Source organism: Terrapene carolina, unplaced genomic scaffold (genome assembly GCF_002925995.2).
Source record: "Terrapene carolina triunguis isolate 2854851 unplaced genomic scaffold, T_m_triunguis-2.0 Scaffold66, whole genome shotgun sequence".
In the NCBI taxonomy this organism is placed as follows: Eukaryota; Metazoa; Chordata; order Testudines; family Emydidae; genus Terrapene; species Terrapene triunguis.
In genome coordinates, this window is record NW_020664417.1 from 65,079,141 (window position 1) to 65,106,197 (window position 27,057).

Genomic DNA, 27,057 nt, shown 5'->3' on the forward strand with positions numbered 1-27,057 from the left:
CCACGCCGCTGCCCCCTACAGGGTGGCCAGAGCGGAACAACAACAACAGCAACAAAAAGCGGCCGTGCCGCCCTAGGATTGGGCAGAATGCCGCCTCCTACAAGCTGCCGCCCCAAGCACCAGCTTGCTCGGCTGGTGCCTGGAGCCGGCTCTGCCCTTCCCTTCTAGATCTTCCTGCCTTTCCCTGTGTCCTTTCTTTACCATCTGACACTCCCCCTCTCTGGGTTTACCAGCCTCCCAAGTCCCTCCTCCCAGGGAGTAACTGTAGGTTATCTGCCTCTGTAGCCTCTACGCACTCTTCCTTTCTCCCAGAGACTGACTGCAGACTTTCCCAGGTGCCCCATTTGATTCCAATTTCCTGTCTTTATACATCTAGCTTTATACATTCATTGTTCCTCTTCAGCTGGATTCCCTCCTTGAGTCAGGGGATTGTTTAGCCACCTGATTCCTCTCAGCTGTTCCTGTGGGGTTAATTTGCCCCCTTTTCACTGTACATTAACTTTTTCACAGGCCGTATGGGGTGAACAACCCATATCATAGGCCTACTTTAATTTACAATATAACAAAGGTTTTTCTTTTTTTCATCTTCAGAACAATGTATTCAATTTGTGCTTGTGTATAATCAGATGAAAGCAGGTAAGAGAAAAATGCTGCTGTACTTTGCCTCCAGCCCTGTAGTGTGTTTATATATTTATTGAAAGGACAATAGTTCAATGTTATAAGACCAGGAAAACCTATTCTTAGCAAGTTCTTAGGAAACACCACTTAGCTAAGGGCCGCCTGAGGATTACAAACCTACCAGTCACTAAGACAAATCTAGAATATAATGCCAAGTTTGAACCTTCTAGCCTTCTGTGTATACCACCTCCTCATTCACCTTCATTGAATTGCTTAATTATGTCTGAATACTGTAATTTTTAAAGGTTGCAAAATTGTATTGAATGTCCTACAGACACTTCCTCTACCAGCTTTATTCTGTAAAATACTATATCATTATTCCTTTTAAGTTTTTTGTATGCAAACCAGACATAGGCAGATGTTATTCACTTGTTATCTCTTAAACTGTTTGGTGACTCATCAGATGTGTAGTCCTAGCCAACACATGTAAAATGATCAGAAAAAGGGAAATAACTGAAAACTTTCCTTGTCACAAGTGGGGTAAACATTCTTTCCCACCTGTCCTAGCTTTCATTTGCCAAACATATCATTAGCAGGAAAATGTTGATTAAAGATAAGCCTTCCGAAAAATTATTATAACCTAGCAATGTATTCAGGTACCACCAAATACCAGGAGGTATAACAAAACACCACTGAAGGGCAATATTCTCATTTGTGCCACCATGCTTACTCATTCATGCAGATGAGCTTGTAATCTGTATGTAGACAAATAACAAATTTCAAAGAACACACAAAACATGTACTATCCAACCCTCTCAAACAGTATGTTACAACTATTTTTCTCAAAACTAGATGTCATTTATAATACAATGTGTAGAATTCTAGAGAAATGTAATAGGTGAGGAATAGTCTTTCCATCCAAAGTCTTTGTAACTCAGAGGTAGCTTCTACCCAACATCCAGTTTCCAAACCAAGTATCCCTATTGCCTTACAAATATCACTTCTTCCTGACCCCATGCAGACATATACTAGAGTAAAAATTAAGGAGCAAACATTGTTGAATAATATTTTTATATTGTGATTTGATCTGTTACATTGAAAGTTATGGCACATGTACAATCTATACAACATTAGTCGTCTAGAGCTGAATAGTTGAAAGATAAAGGGGCAATATAAATGGTCAAGCCTGAGGAAAAGGGAAATAATACAGCAGAGTTCTCTCTCTTTCTCTCTTGTCTCCCCACTAAATATTTGCACATTTTGGGTACCTTCTCCTTGCAGAAGTGGAAAGGATGATTGAGTTTCATGTAAGCATCCAGTAAAAACTGTTTTGCTATGCATGTCCCCTGTAGGTTCTTTCTTCAGCAATATGAAAATTGAAAGCTATTTGCCTAAATGTGGTGGTGAGCTCTATTTAAAAAAAATAAATTAGGATAAACTATTTATAAAAATAGAGGTAGGATGTCATAAGTTTCCATAAAATATCTAAACCAGCATTTTCTGTAGCCTATTACATAGCAACTTCGGTGTCTTCCCTTACTGGTCTTCCTCCCCCAACAAAGGAAGTAAGTGCCTCTGTTCAAGTGGATAGTTAACAGTTAAGAAAAAATATTTTCCAAAGCTGTAACTGTAGCGGGGTGGTCACCCACTCCTGTCATAAAGGGCTTAAAACAGCCCTTTAGAGGGCTGTGGCTGGAGGCAAGCAGCCCAGGCTGATTGGGGAAGCAGCCTAAACTGTGGCCACACCCCAATCAGGGCCCAGCTGGCCCTTATAAGAGGGCAGTGGGCTAGAAGCAGACAGACACTCTCTCTAGCCTTGGGGGGGGGGGTCTGGTTTCTGGGGTATGTACCTGACGTGGAGCAGGGTTGGGGGAAGGCCAGAGGAGCTGGGGAGCTCTGGCCTGGAAACCCCCCAGACTGCAGGCCTAGTATAAGGCCAAATAGGTACTGGGGTTGTAGGGGGCAGCCCAAGGGTAGGCCAAGGCAGTAGGTCCAAACCCTCCTTGTCAGTGATGAGTGACTTTTATACTGCAGTCTGCCCCAGTGAACGGGGGCTAGATGGGGACTGGGCAGTAGGCATATACTGAGGTGGGGGTTCCCCTGGAAGAGGGAGACCCAAAGACTGTAGGGTTACTGCCAGGGGGCAGCACCCCAGTGGAAAGGGGCACCAGGTCCGGGAGGGACACGGGGGCCCAGTGGTAGTGAGACACCGGCTGACAAAAGGCGCTCCAGAGGCTGGAAGCTAATTCCCTGAGAGACCAGCAGGAGGTGCCGCAGCAGTGAGTCCTGCACCGTGACAGTAACCAATACATACTACTTAACCACTGATTTCAATTGTGTGCCTCACAGACAGTGATACCATTGAATGGATTTCAACTTTGTGCCCTATGCTCCTATTACGTGCCTTTCTTTGGTATTGATTTTGCTTAAATAGCGTAGTATATAGAACTTTGGGAGGAGGAGAGGGTGTTGAAATAAGACTGGACCTGTAAAACAAAATTGGTATCTAAATCTTGAAACCAGACAGGGAAATTAAGGTGGTGTTGTAAGTCATTAGTAAAGTACTTTAATTAAAGCTGCATATGGAAATTTCAACATCACATGCCTATAGTCATCACTCCTGCAAAGATTTATGCACATGTTAAATTTTACAGGTTGTGAGTTCAGCACAAAGCTATACAGGTGCAGTTGTTGCAGGAACAAGGCCTTAGTTAAGTTGAATTTTATGAGGATGAAATTTATTTTAAAACTGAAAGATTGTGATAAAATGGAAGTACTTGCAATTAATTCAGTTTTCAGCCATAGAATATCTTTATTAAATATCCAATCTGCCTTCTAAAAAATGAGGAGCTAATTATCCATTGTCTTTACTTAATTGCAATGAATTATGTTAATCTTTGATTTAAAACTATTCCAAATACTTCTGAATTTGTTTATTTGGTAAAACACACTTTCTTACGTAGTTAATACATTCTAATTTAATTATAGTCATGGAAACCATTAAACTGTGTACTCTGTCTAAATTTCTGAATATATTGAATTTTTGGTATAATATACTTAATTTTTACATACTGCAAGAAATATTGTCATAGGATCACATTTAAAATAGTTTTAATTGCAAGCAAATAATTCTGCCTCTGGCTTTTTTAAAGTCAATGGCAAAACTCTTTGGGTATCTCTACACTGCAATAAAACAACCATATCTGGCCTATGGCTGCTGATTCAGTGTCAGCCTGTGAGGTTATAAAATTACAGTATAGATGTCCAACTTCAGGCTGTGTTTCCCTGATCCTGGATTCAATTGCATAGCCCCACAGCCTGAGTCCCATGGGCCAGAGCCAGTTGATGTGAGCCATCCACAGGTGTTTTATTGCAGTGCAGACATAGGCACAGACTCTGTGGGTGCTCTGGGGCTGGAGCAACCATGGAGGAAAAATGGTGGGTGCTGAGCAATGTCGCCCGCCCGCCAGTGACTTTGCCAGTCAGCGCTTCCCCCTCCCTCCCAGTACCTCCCACCCACTGCGGATCATCTGTTCCATGGTGTGTAGGAGGTGCTCGGGGAGAGGATGGGAAGAGGTGAGGGTGGAGAGGGGGTGGGAAGAGGCAGCATGGGGTGAGGCCTTGAGGGAAGGGGTGGAGTGGGAATAGGTCCTGGGGCAGAGCGGGGTTTGAGCACCCTACAGCACAGTAGAAAGTCAGGGCCTCTGACTGCAGACATACAATTAATGACTTTAAAGGGCCCAGGCTTACATCCTTTGGGACAGCTCCTTACCACTGAAAATGGAGCTATGACACTTTACACTACTATGCACAGTACTTAGCATACTAATAGGGTAATATTTCTGGGTACACCTGTGTAATACATCTATTTAGAAGGGAAAGAAAAGCATATAATGTACATTTTAAAATAGTTAGTGTATGCAGAAAATTCCACCACACTAATAATGGAACCAAATATAAAGGGCCTGATTTTCATAAAAGTAGGCTCTTGGTGTGCATGTATCTGGAAACCTACTGCTGGACACACAGTTATTGCAATTATGTATCTAAATGCATTTGCATGCTCAAATGTCTAGCTGACCTATGCAGTAGTAATAATTGGGAATACCACTGTGTGTAAATACACAAGCACCTGTATCTATCTATAAATAAGAAAATAGAGAGAGAGAAAGTCATACTCCAAATGGCACAGAAAGAGTGGTAATTCTGAATATGATTCATTTCCAAATAGCTAGAGTTTACTTCTATAAACGTAACTCCCATCTCACAAAGAGCGGTCTATAACCATTTCAAACCAACACAGCTAAGAGTTCAATAATTAAAGAGCATTTACATGAATAATGGTGCCTTTTAACATGCTAGGTAATTAATAGTAGACACTTGAGTTCTTCTGTTTTAGGTGGGAGGATCATTAGTTGTATTCAAGTGGGTTTCCTTTGGGGTTGTAAAGCAGCCACAGTCTAAGACAGCAACCCACTTGACCAGTTTTCAGAACCACACTGCTAAAGCATGCTCAGTTTTTAACATACATAAGTGACTTTTTTTTTTACTTAAAGATTTAGCAAGTAATAGTTAGTTGGAATGCTGCTTCATTATGAGAGAAGATACAAACATCTGTCTAGAGGTCTGAACAGGAGGTAATTCTTGAAGTTCTGTGACTTTCAAATTGTGTAGGAGTTTTCTCCAATATTTCTATTAAAAAGTGTACATCTTATAAGCAGACTGGCCAGGGGTGTTTGGGCGGGAAATAATTGTGTACATGGCCACTGGTTTTGTTGCCTAATAAGGATATAAACCAACCCAAGACCTCATCATCCCTGACCACCTCAAAGCTATAGTAATATTTGATTCAAATGTATTAATTCAATCTTTTTAACATGTTATCTTTCGGTGGGGGGGGGGGAGGTTGTTTTTTTCACCATCTATTAATCAGACCTGGTTTGATGATCATGGCTCAAGTGACCTCTTCAAATTCACGCCAGAAATCTGGAGCTGAGTTGGGACTAGAACTCGTCTCACGATACTGTGTCTTACTCATAAGACAATCCTTCCTCCCAATTTAGAGAGATGGGATAATCTTTTGCTGTGGTAGTAGATCACCTAGGGGGGACAAAGGCAGAGATTTCAAATATAAGTATTTTTATAAACAAGATATTAGTTCTAAATTAAGAAAACATCTAATAGAATTCTGTTTTTTTTAAGAGTCAAAACTCCATTCTTATCCAAATTTAAAAACTGAAATAGATGCAAAGAATCCAATCATCACTTTAATTCCAAAATTCTTCTATTCCTTCCTAATAGAAAGAAGGCAAAGTGAACACAGGGAAGTAAAAAGGAGTGAGGGAATGAAGAATCCCTCTCTTACTCCTGCTGTATCTCTTCTTTGCTCATATCACCTTTCCTTTTTTCTCTTCTTTTCTGTTCTATTCCCTTTTCTTCATTCTTCCTCTTCTCTCCTTCCTGAGCACCACTGGATTTTCCTTAGGTTTTTAGTACTTTTGAAAAGTTTCTCAATGGTTACAAATTCGCCATACTTTCATTGTCATTGGCCCATTGATCATCTCCTCTGCTGAGCTGCCCCTTCTGGAGGCAGAACCTCCTGTCATTGATTGACAGGAGCTGTTACTTTCAGTAATTCCAATTCAGTGAACTCAAGAATGAGCAGACTAACAGCCATGCAATCAAAGCATTTTAAGGCCGTTGTATAGAATGAATCAAACTTTCAGAACATTTGGTAACTTACTCTCTCAATCGATACAATTGTCTGGAATAATAAAGTGACACTCAAAAGGAGCCAACTGAAACTTGTTTGTGCCATGAAATGTAGGTAAATGCCTCAGAAATTACAAATTTATCAATTTGATTAGGAAGTGACTGCAATATCTTATTTTATGTGGCCCACTTTTTCATTGTTTTAACTTTCCTTTCCTTTTTCTGGAAGGTTTCTGTTGATTAAAAAAAACAACACATTTTTGGTATCATTTTCCCCTTCCCCCACCTGTCCAAATCCAACCTCAGTGAAGGGAGCAGAGGGCAAGAATCTCAAACTCTGCAAAGCACACAGATGCATGAGAAAATCAAGGGCCATCCCTATGGCTCTTGAAGCCTCTAGATGAAGGGCATACTCCACTATGCTGCTCTTTTGGCTCCCCTCCCCTTGGCAGCACCATGACTTAGAATATGTCTACACTGCATTGTAAACCCAGATCTGTGGGACCTGGGCTTATGGACTCAGTGTTTCCAAGTTTGTGTGTGAGTGTTGACAATGCATTTAAACAGGGGCTTACAATTGCTGGATTTGTGTCTCGCAGCTGTGCTAACGCATCCATACTGCATTACTCAGACCTTCTGACAGGTCTGCGGATTGAGCTGCAAAATGGCAGGGCTTGGATATGAATCACAGCAAGACTTGGCTCTGACTCAACCACCCAGCCGTGTCCTAAGACCTGGGTGCTTGCTGACTTTAGACAGACTGATTTGCATGTGAATGGAAGTTGGGGTTGGGCTCAAACCTCAGTCAGAACCTGGACTTTTTGTGCAATATAGACATACTCTTAGAGGCTGTATTGGATCATCCCGGTTGAGCAATAGAAGGCACAGAGGGAATTCTGTAGGAGTTCATGTTACTTGAAAACAGCATTATCCCTGATTTAACTCCTACAAGAAAACTGAATGATCCTACAGGTAGAGCTCAATGTAAATGATGGGACTTCAGGGTGCAATAATCAAATGCTCAGCATTGATATATTTCTGCTCCTACTGAAGTCAACAGTGAAACTTCCTGTGATTTCAGTGGTACCAGAGTTAGTCCAGTGCAGACAACTTTGAAAAATCCCACCCTTGATGCTTAAATAAAATAATGATGAGAACTGTCTCATATTAAAATGCTTATTTCATCCCATTGCTATATGGAAGCCAAAATATTTGTATGCATTAGGCAACTCTTCCCCATGCATATTTGGAAGTAAAAACCCCTGCCGATATTTTCAAACTCCCCTCAGAACATCTGCTGTCCCTGACAATGACTCACCTCACCACTCCAAGTCTATCCTCTTTTTTTTTTTCCCCCATGTAACCCATTAATCCATTTTCTCTTTCAGTAATTGTTACTATTACAGACATTCTGTTAACAGAGAGCACCTGGGGGTTACTGTATGGCAATATATTGATAAGGCTTATGTTCTATCACATCATGTGAACAGTCTTCAAAACTTTTGTATGCATGTTGACTACATTTTTCTTGCTGCTCTCATTTTATGTTTAATTTCAGTCTCACCTTGGCTTTATTTTTATGCACTTCATGGTTTCTGTACATTTTGTTTGTTACTTTTTTGTTTGGTGTGCAGGCAAAGCCTAAAGCAGTGATTTTTATTTATTTATTTATTTATGCATTTATGCATTTATTTATTTATTTATTTCCAAGAGGACCTAAGGGAGTTAAACACCCAGCTTCCATGAATCTTTTGGAAAATGCCAGCCTAAACCATGTGAAACCTGATTTGTTTTGAGTTTTAACTATCTATTTTCATAAGAGTTTGTTTTTCCTTATATAGCTCTTACCAGCCATAGATCTTTTATGCTTTTCTGGCCCATCTCTATATGCTCCCACTCTCCCTCTATGTCCCCAATGTATAAATAACTCCAATTGATATATTTCTGGGGAAGAATGGGGCTGATAAGTCTGCTTCCTTTCTAAGGCTATGTCTACACTAACACATTATGGTGGCAAAACTTTGTCGCTCTGGGGTGTGAATATTCCTTCCCTCTGAGCAACATAAATTACTCAGGCATAAGTGCTAGTGTGCACAGCACTATGTTGGTTGGAGAGCTTCTCTTGCTGATATAGCTATCGCTGCTCATTGGGAATGGATTAATTATGTGATCAGGAGAGCTTTCTATGGCTACATGAGAGATCTTACAGCAGCGCAGCTGCGCCAATGTAAGATCTCTAGTGTAGACATAGCCTAACAGAAGTTGCTCCAGTAAAAAATATTACCTCATCCACCTTGCTCCTCTCTAATTATACAGTTTCTTATTGTAATTTCCCATTGGTATGACTCCATGTTACAATGAATTAAAGTTGTTGTGAAAGTAACAAATGCACCGCGAGGTGATGTGATGCCACCTCTTACTTTCATTATTTTTCCTTTATTTATTATTTCAGAAAGCACATTATCATGCAATCATTTTTAAAGCATTTTCCAAACCACAGACTAATTGACAGGAATACTTACTACATGAATATAGAAGATCTTTTTTAGTTTGTTACCTAGAAAATTACCGTATATACCCATTCATTAGCCCGTTCATTTATAAGACGACCCCCTAAAATGGATAGGTAAAAATAGCTAAAACTGCATGACCCTTTCATAAGCCAACCCTATATTTCAGGGGTTGGAAAACTTTGGCTCCCGGCCCATCAGGGTAAATCGCTGGCGGGTTGGGATGTTTTGTTTACCTGGAGCATTCAGAGGTACAGAGCCCCTCAGCTATGCAGTTTAAAATCATCAAATTTTGGTGTAGACCCATTTATAAGACGACCCCCGCTCTTTGATGCGTCACTTTTTTACCAAAAATATTCGGCTTATGAATTAGTATATAGGGTACTCTGCAAGGTAACCTTCTAGCTCAGGAGGAGCACATTTCTCAATCTTATTTCTGAAAGATCTGGAAAGTCCAGTTAGAAGGTTTTTGGCTGCTTACATATCCATTTAAATAAATGCAAGTGGGGGAGAGCACAAATCATCTAGTTTTTTTAACATTGGAAAGTGTGATAGGGTCCCCCTCCCCCTCAGGGTGCTGCTTGGAACTGGGGTACCACTGAACCCGCCTGACCAACCAGCTTGGGTTCTCACACTGTGCAGCTGTGACAAGTTGCTAAGCTCTCAAAGCTTGCTCTTTCACCAGCATACACACAGGTAGGGACACACCCAGCTGCAGCACTATACGCACAGGTTTTTTTACCATAACCTACATAGGAAGGCACAGCTAAAGCACCTCCCAGTTCCTAAGGCACGTACTCCCCTTTGGAGGGTAAACCCAAAATTATACTGTCTTGCGCTGCACAGGGAACTGTACAGCATAAGCTCATAAAATTTGCCCCCCTCTCAATATGGAGAGAGAGAGGGCAGAAAGCTGTTGCATAAGTTATAATTTCCACACACTGGACAAAACAAAAACAAAGTTTATTAACTACAAAAGATAGATTTTAAGTGGTTATAAGTGATAGCAAACAGATCAAAGCAGATTACCTTAGTAAATAAACAAAATCACAAACTGAGCTTAACACAGTAGATAGGGAGGATATGAATTAGCAAATTCTCACCTCGAGTGATAAATAGGCCGGCAGATTCTTAAGGCACAAGCTACCTTGGGTTTCCAGGTTTTCATTCATAGGCTAGCAATCCCTTAGCCTGGGACGTCACTTCTCCCTGTTCAGTCTTTATTCCTCAGGTGTGTTGTTACAGGGAGAGTGAGGTACCATCATGATGCCATTGTCCCCCTTTTATATCTTCTTCCCACTTGCTGGAAAGTTCTTTTCCTGTGACCTGGGTCAAACAATTTCCATTGTGTAGTGCTATCTCTGAGAGGTTTCTGTTGTACACAGTTCCTGGGGTAATCCTTGTGCTTGTGTATTTCCTCAATGAGCCATTAACATTGGCCTTTTTACTATTGTACCTGAAAGGCTGCTTGTGGATGTTTTCAACCTCACAATATGTTTCAGTAACACATACGTAGCCAAACTTCACAACTTACAATCCAATGAGATATTAATGTCTAGCAGATCAAGACTTTTAGAATGATACCTCACAAGGCATACTTAATAGAAACAATATCCTAATTACATGATAGTGGTGAATATTTGGGAGCCAGGGTGTCACAGAAAGTACACAGGAATCAGAAGACAAAGGTTTTTTTTATGTTGAAGACTAGAGCTTCAAAGTAAATAAGTATCAGATATAAACTTTAAAAATATTCTGAATCCCACTCAGAGTAGCCTCTCTATTTCTTTCTTTACATTTGGTCTGAAGCAGAACAATTTTCTTTAATAAAATTTACTACTGAAGATCCAGCAAGAGGGAAACAAATCAGCTTGTTCATTTAATCTACAGAGCATTAGTGATTATTTGGAAGTTCATTCTAAACTGCATGAACACCCAGACATTCAGATTCTCATCCATAGTTTGTCCATATCTTTTTTTTTTGTTTAGAAATGATGCTGAAGAGACCTTAAGAGAAGTTTGACTAGAAGTATTTATTTATGCTTCCAGGCTTGGTTGAAGCTAAGAAATGCAGAGATACCCACACAAGGGAAGGGTAAAAAAAGTTTAGATCATATTCTGTTTGAACTACTGGTGATAGCTTAAGTTGTTTCTTATCTACATGGGATTGTCCATCTTTTGTGGTAGGCAAAACAATTGTAACTGTGACTTGCTAAATCCTTCATCCTGCAAGACAAAAGGATATTTCTTAGAAGAAGCTGCTGTATCCTTTTAGCTAAAGAAGGCTTAATATGCTTACAGGGTGAAATTCAGCCCTGTGAAGAGGGCAGTATTAGACCTCAGACCATTGATGAACATTAGGAAAGCCCTAATTTGGTGATTTAAGAGTGGCTTAAATGGTACATGTGCAGGGGGCTAGCCTAAGACCTGGGCTCAATTTAGTCCAAGGAGGATTACTTTGTAACAAAGCAAAGCTGAATTTTCAAACAGGAGAAAAATGCAATCAGATACTTCAGTATATGAAGTAATAAGCATGAGGGCACCGTAAACCCATCAATTTCAGAAGGAAAATTGTCGAAAATTGCTACAGAGAATGTTGGTGAAGTCCTAGCAGTAAGTGCATGCAAGAGAAAATGCACTGGCTATGTTCCATCTTCATTGTAAACCGATTGTGCCATTGACATTTACAAAAAATGCACAGTTGATAGGAGATATTATTCTTGTGAAATTAAAAGCTTCAAGGCCAGGTCACAGGGAAGACTCCAATTTTCTGCCTCTGTTAGTGAACTGCATCCACCCAAAGAACATCATCTTCTCTATGTCCACAGGAAGGAGTTGCTCTCAGAGATCAGTTTCAGATGTTGTGCCAACTGGATAGGAAGTTAACAGGAATGAAAAAGCACCACTTCCCTTGTCATTTGCAGAGTGCTAAAAAGAAAGGATCCTCTGAAATTCTCAGGGAGCATTTGCCAGCCATTTAGTCAGTGACCCAGATCCTATGCTGCAGCCAAGGAGTTCTAGTGCAGGCCAGCAACTTTATCCTTTCTACTCTAGTGATCAGTGTACACCAGTTTGTATCTACTAGTGTATTTTCACAAGGTAAATAGCTAAAACTTTTGAAAGGCTGAGATTCTTATTTATATTTCTTGTTCTTTTCCCACATAGGAGGATTGGTTGGGCTTATGGCTATATATTTATTTTCATAATTTTCTAGTGGCAGGAGAGATCAGTGTTAACTATGTTTCTTCAGGATTCTAATCCTCTCTATAGCTACATTTTACAATCACGAAGAAAGATCTTTTTACATAAAGTAACATTTGATTATGTTGAAGAAAACAAACTCAGTTTATTCTGTGTAGAAATGACATTTCCAAATCAAGTGTTTTGGTTTTTTTTAAACGTTATCAGGACTTATTTTTGTCCTTATCCTGACAGAATGTGAATGAGATAATAGAAGCCATATGGACTCTAATACTAGTCTCTCTTACCTCTTCAATGAAGCACATTTCTCCAGGAGAAAACAAATACAAAAATGTAAGTTTGATGCTCCTGGTATCTCTCTCCCAACTCACTCCCTCCCCCTCCTACCCCCCAAAACCCCTCACATTAAAATACCAAATGTAAAAACTTAGATTTTTTTCAAAAGCAATAGGAATACAAATTTTGAAGTAGATCTCAGATGTTTGGGCTGCAGGACATTATGGTCCCAATCCTTCTTTCACTGTAGTTAATGGGAATCTTTCTATAGATGTCAGTGGGAGCAGAATCAGACCCCATATGCGCAATGGCATTTTGATGTATTACACTAATACATCATCCTATGCAGCTCTTTGATGATGTATTGCACCAGTGCTTTATCAAAGTGTCATATCTCTGATCAAGGTGTAGCACCTTCTGGCAATGGCCTTTTATGAAGACTGCTCTATTGTAAGACTTTAAGGAGAAATATGAGACAAAGGGGAATATATTTCAGAAATATACTGCAGGAAGGAAACACTAGGTGGTAAAAATAAGGAACAATTAGAGAAAAAGTGCTCAGAGGCCTTTAGCTATGGTAGGCTGCTGAAATGCTAAAATCTAAGGATCTACACTTTCCCATGATATCTATTTCTCTGGTGTTGATCAGAAAAATATGAAAAAAATGGTCAAGCCTTACCACAAAAATGCATTTTTCTTAAATATATAAGAGAAAACAATCTTAAGTTAAGCTAATAAAGGCTAGGATAATTCATGTTACCAAAGTGCCCATGTAATATCTCTTTCCTAAGTGGGTTGCATGTACAATATTAAGCATTTGGAAAGTCAAGATAATACATTTTTTTCGTGGGTGGGTACAAATGCAAATTATATACGTTCATATTTTGGAAATTTGAAGACTGGGGGGGGGAATGGAAAGAAGTTGGTGAGAATGTAAATATGTGTGATCAGTAGGGCAAGATTTACTTTCTTTCCAACTTTTATATTTACTTATACTACACTTAAGTGTATAGACAGATAAAAATGAGTCACATTAGGATTAACAGGTAGGATGTCCAAAAGCAGTCACAGTTGGTCTTACTCTGCTTCCATTAATATCAAGGTAAAACTCTTGCACTTCAGTGGGAGCAGAATTTGGCCAATGTAGAGTGCTTTGGGAAAAAACCCATTACAACTATTAATGCAGTTCAACATCCAGAAAAAGTAAAGTATTATTTACACAAACAATGGTGAACTTAACAGATGATTAAATAAAATTCCAGAGATTTCCAAAAGATCATTTACAGCCTGAGTCGTCTGCCCTTAGTCGCGTTGAGTAGTACCTTATTCTTCTTGCAGTGTCATTGATTTCAGTGTGAGTAAGGGTGGCTTTTAGTTTGCTGGTAGATCTGGGGAGCATTTTTTAAGGTGTACAGAGAGAATGGACAGAACAATTACACCTCCTCTTATCAGGTTTTCACATAAGGTATTATTGAATATAGTGAGAATAAGTTGTACTTTGAGAGGCACACAGTGCAGCTTCAGAAGTGGGGATGCTTGGTCTGTGCCAGCAGGTAAAGAAAATCCTTGGCCTCTTTAGGGATATTACCCCGCACCCTTCCTTGTGGGCATTCAGTCTCCTTGTGGGTTGGAGGGCTCTATGTAGCTGATTGGTTGGACAGAAGGATGCAGCATAAGCCAGTTGGATTCTGCACCCCCGAGGGGAAGCCTTTTAAATCTTATAATTCTGTGCAGGGAAGTAAAGCCCCTCCCCACCCCCTTAGGATTAGAGTAGGATAGGATTTGGGGGCTTTGCTGAGGGCATCACGCTAGTCATGTTTTGGAGCTGGGCAGGAATATTTCCCTCACTGCCAGATTGGCCTGTGCAGCATGTTGGGAATAAACTTCCTCTCGGTTGCCCAGGAACCTGGTAGCTAGGTTAGGTTGTAAAATTCATGACGTTCCAATTTGGCAGGTGCCCGGTGCAGGTATCCATTCAATATGTGGGGTACAGTGCTCAGATAAACCAGAACTGGAAGTAGATTAGCAGAAGGCATTTTCTAAAGAAAGTGGGGCTGGGGCTTGGGGCTCCTAATGTCTGGTACAGCAAAGAGACAACACCTCTTCTTCCTGCACTTTGCCCTCAAATGTGGGGAGGGTGGAGGTATCCCAACAATGGTGCAGGATCCTGGTGGAATGTGGGGTGGGACCGACAGCAACCCAGGTGAAATGGTAGGATGGAGGGCTGATGGAATTCCAAGTGGAATGGTTTACAAAAGGACGATGACCTGCCCTGGATGAGTTTTTGCTGGATAGCTCCCAGATGTACTACTTAATAAAGTTGGGGGCGTCTGGGACAATGACAGCATGCAAATAATGAATTGTCTTTAAATGGTGGTTGTTTTTCATCCAAAGGTCAAACGCTTAAGATTTCCTTTTGGAGTTACTTTGCAAGTGATATCCTTGCAACTGCTGCTCTCTTTGACAAGAAACACTTTTATTATTTCTCATGCAAATCTTACAGTTTGCAAAGTAGCATTTACAATCTGTTTTAAAGTATTCTCTTAAAGTAAGCTTACTAAATCAAATTAGCAACATACATTTATTTGCTGAGTGCTGCTAATATTATGAAAGGTACACTTTGATGAACTAACATTGGCTTTTTGAAACTTGTTTATTCATGTAGTAGTTTAGTGGTATTTGGTATGGTAGTGTATGGTATATTGTAATGTATGCTATGAATATTCTTATACACTTTATATGTACACTAATAAATGAAAGCCCTAATTTTGCGTGGACCACTGCATTTTTTTAATTTGTTTGTATTTCTGAAGTTTTAATTTGATAGTATTTGGTATGGCATGCTTCAAAATATCAGATGTTTCATATATATTCAAATGGATTACAAAGTTAGCCTAACTTTGTCTTCACTTGTGGTATTTATTTGTTTTGTGTGATGTAATGTAATGGCTTAATGATATTTATTATGGTGGGCTTCAGATATTATACAATTATATGTATGACAATGGACAATAGATGTAGCCTAATTTTCTTGGAGCTGGTGGAATTTATTTTAGTAGTTTTCTTTTGTATGTTGTTTTCAAGTAATTTTGAAATAAATTTTCAACATTCAACTAGCAAAGTGAAAAGCCAGAATGAGAGTTACAACATTATCTGCAGCACACACACAAAAAAGGATGAAGGATGGTTGAAGAGATTACTTTTATTTTGGTTCTATATATCCAGCTGATACCGAGGATAAACCAGAAAAGCCGATGCCTAACTCCTCAAGCTGGCCTATTGTAATCAATGGAGCTACTTACAAAATTAAGTACAATTCAACAAAAATAAGACTGTGAGGTCTGAGAGGTGCTGAGCATACTCACCTCCCATTAAAGCCAGAGGGAGTAGAGGGTGCTCAGCTCATTGTAGGATTGAGTCCCATGGGAGCCGACTCTAGTCCATGAGAGTTATGTATCCATTTCTGGAAATAATGTGTATTATAAATATTTTTTCACTTCTAGGGTAAGGAGAATTTACCTGTGTTCTTTTTTAAAAGTTTCAGTGATTGTTTTAAAAATATAAATGCATTAAGAAAATAATAGAAACAAGTAATTCATAATTTTCATTTGGCATAATGTATTTTAATATTGCATAACTTGCGCCAAAATAGAGATTAATGCTGTTGTTGTTGTTTTTTTCTGGTGATACATGCAAATCTTTGTCAGCTTCTTGTGTAATATAAACGTGTAATAACTGTTGTCATCCTGATTCTGTTCTCTTTTGTAATTTTGTTTTTTGTGATACCCTACATATTGGGTCCAATTCTCCCCCAGATATAAACACACATAATTTCCTCTGAAATTAGGGAGAATCATATTCATCTATCTGATGGCAACATTGGTCCTTTAATCCATTATGTTTTCTCAGATGATTAATATGCTAATTGCATAATACTGGATATCAGTTAGCAATATGCCCTCTCCAGCTGTTGCAAGTTACAGTCATTTAAAATGAAGGTAAGTTATTTGTTTTGTGTTTTTTTTTTTACAAAATTTAATATAATTTTTATTACTTGATTGCCTAATATAATTTAGTTCTCCCATATTTTATACCAGAAAACTATGGATTTTTGATGCTGTTTTATGATCAGTGTACAGAGGTAAACAAATACAAAAAGACCATTTAAAAAGTATGCAGTGGTGGTAAAATGCCCCATTACCCAAAAGTTTTAATGAATGTAAATTAATTTGGCACTGTTCAATAACAGGTGGTTTTTATTTTTAAAGCAATGCAACTTTCTGAATTCTGAAATCTGTTTACTAAACACTAATGTTTATTATTTGTATTACAATAACTCCCAGAGATCCCAATGAGGATGGAGGCAACTGACAATGTAAAAGGTTAAAGATAGTCACTGCCCCAAAAAGATGCATGGTTGAAACCTCTCCCTGGTCACAGTAGGTATAACAGATTTTGGATTGGGCACAATGTCCCTTGACAGACAGAGAACTGGCATATGGATCAGGTTTGAGTTTCAGAAACTTATTTGTGTTCAGGGTTGTTGAGCTTCCGCACCTATGATTAGGGATATGTCATTCCGGGTCAGACATGAAAACTTCAAAATAGTTTCTTTCATATTTTACAGAACAAACAGATTTTGATACTGGTGAACTAGAATCATGTAGGTTTGGACATGGTTAGAAAGAATTTGTACCACCTCTTGTACCACTTTTGCATAATGTGGGAAATTTAGATCACAATAGAAAGGATTCCATGACAAATCAGATTTTGGCTATATTGTGTATTAAGATGGAAAAGACTAATGCCATCTATGTACTTGTGCCCCAAAAGCTTTTTATTCTGAATTGAGCTCTTGTGCAATACACCGTTATTTATTTATATATATATATATATATATACACACACACACACACACACACACTCATCAATTGTAAGTATCAAATTACAGCAAAACAATGCTTCATTTTTCCTGAAATAGCTTAATAGCAATTTTGACAGCAGTAGGTGGACATATCCCACAATACCAGTGTATGTTTCATTAGCTCCCTGTCCCTTTTATAAATAGCATGCAGTGAAAAGAAAAATAAATAAATAACATTCATCACAGACTCCATTAAGTTCAAATGTATGCTACCACAGTGCACTGCAATTTCTTATTTGTGGAAAATCAATTCCCTTTTTTACTAAAAAGTATCCACTAAATGGTATTATGGTTCAGCAACTGCAGCATTCATTAATTTTTGCTTGATATTAGAAGTAAACAAACCCACAAAGGTTCGATTCACATCAGAGGTTTCGTTAAAATTTTCTGACTTCACCTTCTAGTCATTACATTAGTTTTAGTCTTTTTCAGTCTGTTGAAGGTCTAATCATAGCAGCCTGCAAAGAGGTCTCTCCTATATTAATGTACAGTTGGGCAGTTGCAACACCAACTTACCTCAACTTGTTAAAAAAAAAAAAAGTGAATTAGGCCTTAGGGACTGTAGGACACATGGTATATGAGAATGAAAATTGATCTAAGCATATGTATTGATATATTTTAGTACTGAATAAAAGGGAAGGTGAACCAATTGTGTGCCCTCCTCCTACCCACCCTTCTCCTTCTGTTTCTCTCTGACTTGTATGAAGATTCTTGATTCCTGAGTAGTATTTTGTGTTTTCACTGTGCCATAGATAGAAATGATGATTTACAGAAATTAAGAATATGCCCTTTCCCCTTCCAATGCCTATATCATATTTCCTGGTCTTGAGCCTTAGAAAGTACTAATTTGGGTCATAGGGTTCATCTCATATAAAGTCCTTTTGACTAACTCTGCTGTTCCAGTCTAATATTTACAGTATATAGTTTGCCTTTGTAGGAATATTTTTGTTTTTCAGTCCTCTCAAAAGGAAAGAGGGAAAACAGTTATTTATCTTTGGAAATCTCTGTTACTTTTTTGGTGTGTTTTCCATCTATAATTTGGCAGTTATATGTAAATGGAATTAGATTGCAGAGATGAGATGTAGTACCATGCTCAGTAACATTGTTTAAAATGAGACGGTGCTTGTACAGTTATTCAGGCTTGGATGTTGCATATACTTACGCACATTACAATCTTTATAGACAGAAGTAGTTTCATTGAGTCCAGTTTGAGCAGTGTTAGATCAGTGCTGAGCACTTTTGAGAATACCAGTCATAGTATTTTTGAGGCACTGGGCTGAAGACTCATCTACTATACCTTTAATAATTTATAGAATGACCTTTCAATAAAACAATATAATGAGACCAAACTGTGATTAATGCTACTTTAATTCCAGAACTATTTTAATTCTAGAACAACTGAAGTTTTACTCATTTGAATGAATTGAGATGTTAGGAAAGTATGTAAAAGTACTTTAGAATCCAGGAAACACAATTTCTTGAAAAACATTTCAACTGTTCCTGAGTTTTATACAAGTATTTTCAAACATATACAAAAGTACTGAGTTAATCCAAGGCTCAAAGCTCTGCCCATTTGCAAACATCATGACATCTTCTGTTGAAGCTAATATCATGCCTTCATTTTTGATACTGAGGATATGAACAAACATCTACAGTGTTTAATTTATATCACATTATACACATCATACTGACACTTGTTTCTGAAATCTGTTTTTTTTTTAATTGGCTAGATTTTAAGGGACAAATTTACAAAAGGTTGCTTTAATCTGCATGTGATATTCACAAATGCATCAGTTTGCATATACAGAACCTGTCCAGGTGAGTCCATTGCACACCTATGGGGCCCATCCGGCAAGCTTTACTCATGTGAGTTATTCATGTGATTTAAGGCTATGTAGGATTGGGCTTGTACATACTGATTTGTGCGCATTTGTTAGATCATATGAAAGTGTGTGCAAACAGATATGCTTGCAGATATTGTAGGCATCACTAAAGGGATCTCTGAAAATGTGGCCTTTGTATAAGCTGCTTCTTTTTTATATACCTATTCAATAGTGTTTGTGTGTTCACTCAAATTTTTCAACATTGTTGCTTATGAGATAAACTCTTCATTCAAACTTTTGGTATGAGGCAAGAAACCTTATTCTGAAGGGTTTTAAATATGTCTAAAAATGAATTTTATTTTCCCTTTGAATTTTCAATGATAATGGAGACAAATCTTTAAAGCTACAACTCATTAACCTAGACAATGAGTAGTCTGTCAGCTAACATTGGAGAATTTAGCTACAACTACCTTTCAGCATACAGACCTGAATTTTGGAAATGGCAATATCATTTATAAATGCAGCAACAGTCAAGAAGTTAATTTTGAAGCACTCATGACCGATATTGCAACCACATACAGTATCTTTGGGAACCATATTTTATTAAGTTTATGATTTATGTATCATTGTGGGTCAGAGATTGTGTGCAACTCTCTAGGGGAGGGTTATCACCGTTCCTGGGCACTAAAAAGAATGGTGGTATAGGGTAATTAAAATGAACCTCTCTGCCATAAACACCCCGGGGAGGTTTGCATATACTGACTTGGGCTGAGTTTTCCAGAAACCATCAGAAAAAGAAAGGTGTTTTGGTGTAAAAAGGCTGAGATTAAACTAATAGAGGCCCTTCTTTTGGCTCAGCAAATGTACAGGACCTTCTGTCCAAGGGAAAGCAGGGAGCAGCCCCTGCAGAAGGGTTGGAAAGACTGGATTACCGTAAAACTGATGGGTGACCTCTGGTAAGCTTATAGCATGTTTATAAGAGTGTTTATTGTTTTTGTATGTTTCCTCTGTAATGCTTTTACTCTAGAATAAATGTATTATGCTTTGTGAAAGCTGGCTGGTAACTGCTATACAATGTTGTAGTCCCTGAAGAAAAGTTAAGAACAGGTTGCTGATGGATCCCTGTCAGACCTGCTACAGAAATCACAGTGTAGCACAGAGGGACTGCAAGCCTAAGCCCTCGTTTGCCCAAGAGAAGTGGCTGCTTGGAAGCTTGAAATCTCTAAGTGGATGCACTGTCAAAAGACTGGGGAGGGGGGTGTCAAAGGTATAGCTAAACCTGTAATTGTGGCAGAACTGTAGGGCAATGGCCTGATTTTTGGTGGTGCTGAATGTCCCCTTTTATATTGACTTGGAATTTGCCTCTCAACATCAGAATATTGCCTTTGCAGCATACCAAACCCCACAAACAAACATGGCATCATGCCACATAGAGAATATGGCAGGTACCGCCCCTAAAACTGACCCAGAGGAGTTATCCACTCCAGGAAAACTCACCCAAGACATGGGAGATAAGAAATCCAGTAACTTTTTCACAGTTGACCTAGAAGGATCAATGTTTCAAGACATGGGTGGCAAAGAAGGTTGTCAATATGTGGAGGTGAATAACCAAGTAACAGCATTTAGTCTAAAACACTTTTCCTGAAATATACAGAGGAGACTAAAGTAATGTTCTGCTCTGCATCTTGCTTTCAACAAAGAAGTGTAAACCGCACCTTCCTGGGTTCAGCCACCCTTGAATTCATGTTAAATTATTTCTTCCAATTGTTAAATCAGCAGAGAAACCCTGTTAATTTTTGATGTTGGGCTCCCATATTGCTGGCATCCCAACTGAATTATAGGAATGTTGCAAAGTTGGGATTTTAGGTCTCTTGAAGAAGAGGAACTGACAGCTGTAGATTGGAACACTGTGTGTACCACCTTGGGTTATATGGAGTGAATTATGGTCCTATGGCAGTTCCAAATACTTAGCTTGCTATTCAGCTTCTGAATCTCAACCCTCAGGCTTGAGACAAAAGAGCAGGGATTCATTATGAGTACAGTCTTCTGGGAAAACAGGCAAGTTATTCCCATTCTCTTCTAAAAGTGTGTGTTGCAATAGAGCTCTACTCTTTAATTTGTTCTTCCATTGTGTGTCAGGTGGCAGCTCCCAGAGCTTTAGAATTTGGAGAAAAGATAACTCCATCCCCCAAGTATGTTGTACAGTCAGTCTCATGGGAGGAAGTATAACAGCTCCTTTAGTCCCTGTCGGTGCTTTAATTTTGCAATTCACAGCTTCTGTTTGTAATAACCTCTGGCTAATGTTCATTCTTCTGTAGAGAGACATCTCTGTAGCTTTAAAGTCTCTAAGACTGAGAATCAATTTCTACTGATGCCCTCAGAGAAGACAAAATTACTTCCTGTAAATATTGTTCTCTGAAGTTTTAAGTTGTAATGGATTGACAATGACCCCACCTTCTGGCCTGAGCCTCAGGATACATATTTGTATATTTTAATTCTTTTACCTTTTGATTGAAAAAAAGCTGAGGACAGTTAGGGATACTAAGTGTTCCATCAGAGTGTGGGAAATAATATATAATGATATAAAACAATTCTTATTGGGGTCCCATATGGCTGGTATCACAAATTATGACTAGTACTAGAGGTAGGCTCTGAAATGTCAATGTCATTTAAACATACATACATTTATGCAAAAAAATCTGTCTATACACACTATGCACTGTAATTTGAAATAACAAAATTAATGCCCAAACATAAATAAAGTGCAGAAACAACAATTCAGCATAACTCATTACCAGCAACTCCGGCAACTCAAAAAGCTGAATTTAAAAAAAAACAACTTTATTTTCAAATATAATACAATACTTGGTGTGAGGTGTTTTTAAGCTATGAAATCCAGTGTCCTTTGCAATGCTTGCATATTGTATTTGAACACGATACTTAGAGTAGGTTGGTAAATTAAATGAGAAATAGAAACAAATGTTCATGTATGTTTTCTGTCTTGCATCTAGCTCTGCTACTTAATATAAAATCCTTCAGCACTAAGATCCATCTTAAATTAGACAAAGTAGTAGTTAATACTTACCAATATATAGAGTTATGTCATTCTCAATGATTCACTGGCAAACTAGGAGGACATACCTAGTGGAATATCTATGAGGTTTGTCCTGGGTCCAGACTAGTCAATTTTTTTTTAATGACTTGGATAATGGAGTGGACAGTATACAGATAACATTTGCAGATTACACCACATTGGGTGAGGTTGTCCTTTTTGAGGACAGGATTAGAATTCAAAAGGACCTTAATAAATTAGAGAATTGGTCTGAAATCCACAAGATGAAATTCAATAAGGACAAATGCAAGGTACTACACTTAAGAAGGAAAAATCAAATGCACAGTTACAAAATGGTGAACAACTGGCTAGGCAATAGTACTGTTGAAAAGGATCTAGGGGTTATAATAGATCAAAAATTGAATGTGAGCCATCAATGTGATCAAGTTGCAAAAAAGCTAATGTCATTCTGGGGTGTATTAACAGGAGTGTCCTATGCAAGACATAGGAGGTAATTGTTCTGATCTACTAGGCATGGAGGAGATCTCAGCTAGAGTACTGCCACATTTTAAGATGGATGTGGACAAATTGGAGAGAGTCCAGAGGAGAGCGACAAACATGATAAAAAGGTCTAGAAAATTGGACCTATGATGAAAGATTTAAAAAGTGGGTATGTTTAATCTTGCGGGGGTGGGGGAGAGGACTGAGGGGAGATCTGATAGTCTTCAAATATATTAAAGGGCTGTTATAAAGAGGACAGTAGTCAATTGTTCTCCATATCCACTGAAGATAGGACAAGCAGGAATCATCTTAATTTAGGCTGGGTATTCAGAAAACCTTTCTATTATGATAGTTACACACTGGAATAGGCTGCCAAGAAAGGTGGTGGAATCTCCATCACTGAAAGTTTTTTAAGAACAGATTTTTTTAAGAACAGATAAGACAAACCTGTCAGAGATGATATAGGTATTATTTTATGGGGGGTGGAGGGGGAGAGGGAGCACAGGGAAGTGAACTAGATGACCTTTGAGGTCCATTCCAGCCCTACATTTCTATGATCAAACCAGGAGGGCCATGATTCAGAACTGAGTATAGAGGCAGCAAGCCCAAAATACATAGGCAATGTAGGCACAAAAAGGATTTTCAAAGAGGTTGTATGCTGAGGGAGGGCAGAGAGATGATCAATATAAATAGAGCACAGCTTCTTTGACTGTTAAATAAAAGTCTATTAGAGATTATAAGGACTCAATCCTGCACCTGATTGTTCCCCCAGTGGAAATTGTGCACAGCTCTTTCCCTTCTTGAATTGTGGAATGAAATTGGGTGAACCTGAGCCTCTCCCTGAATCTATGCACTGGGAGGAAGATCTGGGTTGGAGATAAGCATTATTCTCCACTCCCTCCCACCACATGGTTTAAATCTGGTCTCTTTGTGCTATGGAAATCCAACCCCTCACCATAATCCACCTTCAAGAGAGGTCTCGGGGGCAGCTTCTGTCAAAAGAGTCTCTGATAACCTTATTCCCAGTGGAGCCCAGTTGCTAGGGAACTGTAAATGTAGGGGGTCTAGACGCTAGCCTGTAGGCATAAGGTCTAGGTGTATATGACTCTTTTCCTTCAGGGGATTCCATTATTATTTTCAATGATGAGGAAAGACCTACTGCTGCTTCCACTGAAAGAAGCCCTGCCTCCACCTGTACAGGAAAATGGAGGGAATGCCATGAAAGGTTATTAAATGTTTTACTCCTTCTAAGTCCCTTTCCCACACTAGGGCACAATTTCACCCCTGTAACTAGCTTTGCAACTCCAGAGATGACTCAAGTGTTTGGGGCTTCAGTTAGAAATGAGGGTGCTCAGTGCTTCACAGCACGTACTATGGCCCTGATCAAGCCATATATTTTCTTGCAAATATGTATTAGCCTAAAATGTGCTACATGATCTAGGTTTTTAAATAGTTTGTGAGCCCTCTAGTGGGTCTCACTGTGTTCTATATTTGTAGAAGCCACCGGAAACCAGTCAGAGCGGCAGTAGTATGGATGTAGGCCCTGCATAGTTTTTATGTAATTAGTAAATACAGTTATTTGGGATCCAACTTTGGCTCTGTAATTTCTTTGTGTTTTTTATGTTGTATAAGGAGCAAAAGACACAGATATAAACCTAATTGTCCTATTAATGCCAAAGGGAATTATCCCAATTTTACAAATGCAGATTGAATTTTGTTATTTTACAAAAATATAAACAGTGATAGTTGATACATTATTATTTATATTTGATAAAAATAAGATGTTTAGTATTGGTGTTATATGTAGGCAGTGTAAGCTTGATGATTAATATTTTAATTTAATACTATTAATTTGCTTGCTTAAAGGACTCAAGTTTTCTAAAGGATGTGATAAGTATCTATTCTATTGTCACTTAGCAAATTTTCTTGGGTTTTGGAATATTAAATACTTCCAACCTGTATTTACAACATTGCCAGAAAAAGGTACTAAGTGTCTAATCAATTAGAAATATTAATAACTCATTTTTCCCTAATAAGATTTAGACCACATTATAGAATTTAACATTTTATTAAACAAGTGTTTCCAGACTGAGATCTTTTTGCCACATGTTGCCTCCAAGAGAATTTTTATTGCTAAATCCTAAACCCTTGAAAATAGCACTGCTAGCAAAGTTAAAGCAACATTTACACCAAATCAGCATGAGTGTGTCTGTGTAATGCGCACAATAAAGACCAACACCATTTTCATTGATACAGTCTCCCTTTCACCTTCATAGAATTTAAATCCAAGGAAAACTAAAGAGTAAAGAAACATAACCTGACAATGAAAATAAATGTGGTTTTGTTTTTTATTAAATCTGCCACCCTTCTCTTCAGAGTCAAAAAGAGCTATTGTATATAACAATAATGAACTAAGAAATGAAACATCTAGAAACAAGTAGGGCTAAATTGCTATGGGATTGATGTAGAAGAGCCAGTGCACTCCCCTACAAAATGTGAAAACATTTTATGCTAATGTTATGTTACTGAAAAAAATGGATGGATTAAAATGCAAGGAAATGAATTATTTGTAACGTGATCTATTGATCACAATGACATTGACATTAACAAATACATTTTAAAAGTGCATTTAAAAATAAAAAACTGATTCAAATCCTAAAGAGAGAAAGTGCTCACTTGCCTCAGTTAAAACATGCAAATCTAGGCAGAAATGACAAAAACATTCACAATGTCTAATTTGATGAGCTCTCCTAATGGAAGTGTGTGAATGAAAAAAATCTATTACCGAGGATATCTAGGTAATAGATATGACTGTTGTAATTCTGCAATTGTGGCATTTCGAATCATAACAGCTTTGCTTTATCCAATAGGAGTAAATAGCATAGTGGCTATAAACATCGCATTACAGTATGTCTCCACTGCAATCCAAGATGTGTTTGCAGCACAGGAAAACATACAAATGATAAGTTAAAAATAGCAGTGCAGCTGTGGTGGCATGGGCTACAGTTCTGTGTGTATAAGCATTCCAGGGACTGGAGTGATAGATATTTAGGGATGTATGTACTAGAATTGCTACCCTGGACTGAAGTGTGTGCTGTTGCATCTACAATGCTATTTTGAGCTGTAATAGAGTGGATAAAGTTAATGCATGTATGTCTACCCGTGCTGTAATCATATTGCAGCATAGAGGAAAAACACTGTGGGCTGAAATGTTTTTATGTGACAATGTTCAGAGGGATGATATTGTACCTGGAAACCATTCCAAGAAGGACTTTCCATAACATATTCTATATATAATAGATATGAAGATGACTGCATTTTATTAGCCTGATTTTTGAGATTTGTGTTTGTAGGAATTATATTTAGCCTCTACCACACTAGGCACCACTCTTGAATGAACTTGTGGGGCCATGGCCTACTAGTTGCATGGAATACTATGTTCATTTTTTTAAAACAAACCTATATTTATAATTTTAAGCTGGTAAAGACTTGTGTTGTTCTAAATATTAGCTGTGCCAATAATATTTCTGAAACACTGCAATCAAAATGAAAATATTTGGACTACCGTTATGTTAATAGTTGCAAGGTTGATGGTTTTTAGGAGAGGTAAACAAAAATTGTGCTTTCATTTAGTGTTTTTATACTTAATTTATACCTACAGATCATGATTAATTCATCTCATGATGGATTCAGTATTTTTTAAGACTGGGCCATACTGTATTACACTAGTAGATGACCAGATTTCCAAAGTGAAAAACTGTTGTGACCCCATGAGCTCTCTGTTGGTCTTGCCCCATTGTTTGCCCTGTTCCTGTCCTTGTCTCAGTTTATGATTGGGAATTCCATTTTTAGAGTTCCATTGGTATTGTCATTTACCACTTATTTATACTTTTAGACTAGTGTCACACAGAGTATAAAGGAGTATTTGGAAGGAATTATAGTAATGTACAATGTCTACTTGTAAATTTACCTCCTCTATGACCTTTAAGAAAATGGGGTAACAGTTTCAAAAGTTCCTTAGAGAGTTTAGAGCATAATTCATACTGAAAATCAATGGGAATTTAGGCATCTAAATTACTAAGGCACTTTGTACTTAATTTTGAATAGCACGTTTCCTTCTTGGTTTTCATTGGGATACCAGTCAAGCAAATGCAAGGATGAGAAGAGTTGGGTAGAGATTATAAACTGTTGTTCAGAAATACTGTGTAAGTGTAATTCAAAAGTGGTATCCTGTTTAAGAATAAAAAACAAACATAATGATAACTAAAATGCACAAACTAATTTCATATGGGAGTATCTAGATGACAAACCTTCAGACCACACACATTCAGTTTAGACTTTTAAGTTTGAAAATGAGTTTTGATAGTATTATATTATTGAGAATTTAAGGACTCTTGTAAATGTGTAAGTTGTAATTTAATGCAATTTTAGTTACACTCA